Source organism: Budorcas taxicolor, chromosome 3, assembly GCF_023091745.1.
Source record: "Budorcas taxicolor isolate Tak-1 chromosome 3, Takin1.1, whole genome shotgun sequence".
NCBI lineage: Eukaryota > Metazoa > Chordata > Mammalia > Artiodactyla > Bovidae > Budorcas > Budorcas taxicolor.
The window spans coordinates 49,054,889-49,056,307 of record NC_068912.1 but is presented as its reverse complement, the minus strand read 5'-3'; positions in this window follow the sequence as shown (position 1 = coordinate 49,056,307).

The following is a 1,419-nucleotide window of genomic DNA, read 5'->3' as shown; positions in this document are numbered from 1 at the left end:
ATGATTACATTAGCTAACAACTCTGTCAAGTCACAAAATTATTTCTTTTAGGGGATCAGAATATTTAAGACCTAGTCTCTTAGCAACTTTGGAATATATAATGGCACCCCACTCCAGTACTCTTGTCTGGAAAATCCCACCGACGGAGGAGCCTGGTAGGCTGCAGTCCATGGGGTCACTAGGAGTAGGATATGACTGAGCGACTTCACTTTGACTTTTCACTTTCATGCATTGGAGAAGGAAATGGCAACCCACTCCAGTGTTCTTGCCTGGAGAATCCCAGGGACGGGGGAGCCTGGTGGGCTGCCGTCTCTGGGGTCGCACAGAGCCGGACGCGACTGAAGCGACTTAGCAGCATGCAATATGTGGGATCTTAGTTCTCCAACCAGGGACTGAATCTGTACTTCTTGCATTGGAAGTGCAAAGTCATAACCACTGGACCACCAGGGAAGTCCCAGGAACTTATTTTAAAGACATATTCTGTGCCCTGCCTCCAAAGATTTTTAATTTAGTGGGTCTGGGTGGGCCCAGGAACTCCTCATTTGTTTAACAAACATCCCAGGGGATTCTGTTCTGGTAACCACTGGAGACGATAAAGCAATGCCACCTGGGTTGAGTGCCAAACAGTGGTCCAATACTCACAGTCCCCAAGTCAATTAGCTAATTCATGGAATAGCACAGGTACACTCTCCTCAGTTGTTACAAAATAACAGAAGTCTGTTTCACATTTCATTGTTAACCTCAGCTTTTCAAAATTACATAACACTCGATGGAGGTTGGGGCTTCCCTAGTAGCTCGGATGGCAAAGCATCCATCTGCAATGCAGGAGACCCAGGTTCAATCCCTGGGTCAGGAAGATCCCCTGGAGGAGGAAATGGCAACCCACTCCAGTACTCTTGCCTGGAGAATTCCATGCACAGAGGAGCCTGGTGGGCTGCAGTCCATGGGTCACAAAGAGTCGGAAACAACTGAACAACTAACACACACAGATGGCGGTTACTGAAACTGTCTTGAGCCAAGATATTTGCTAGGCATACAGTAACAATTTTTCAAATTAGCCACTGCTATCATCATTTTAAAGATGAGGAAATAGGTTTACAGAAGATAAGAAATTTACCCAAGATAACATAGTGAGTCAGTGTCCAAGCTGGGTTTCAAACTTCTAAGTCTGTCCAACCCCAAAGAAAAAGTTATTCCAGACAACTAAATAATGCATCATTTTCAATTCTTCCATAAGAACCCATGTCCACTGATTTCAGATATTCTTTACAGGTGACTCATTCATTCCAGTTTCATAGGTTCATAACATACTGAATGTCTTCCATTCTAAGAAAATATTAAGATTTAATAAGAACCAACATCATTTGAATAACAGTTTTCAGGGGCATAAAACTCTACAGTAAATCCACACATTGAGTG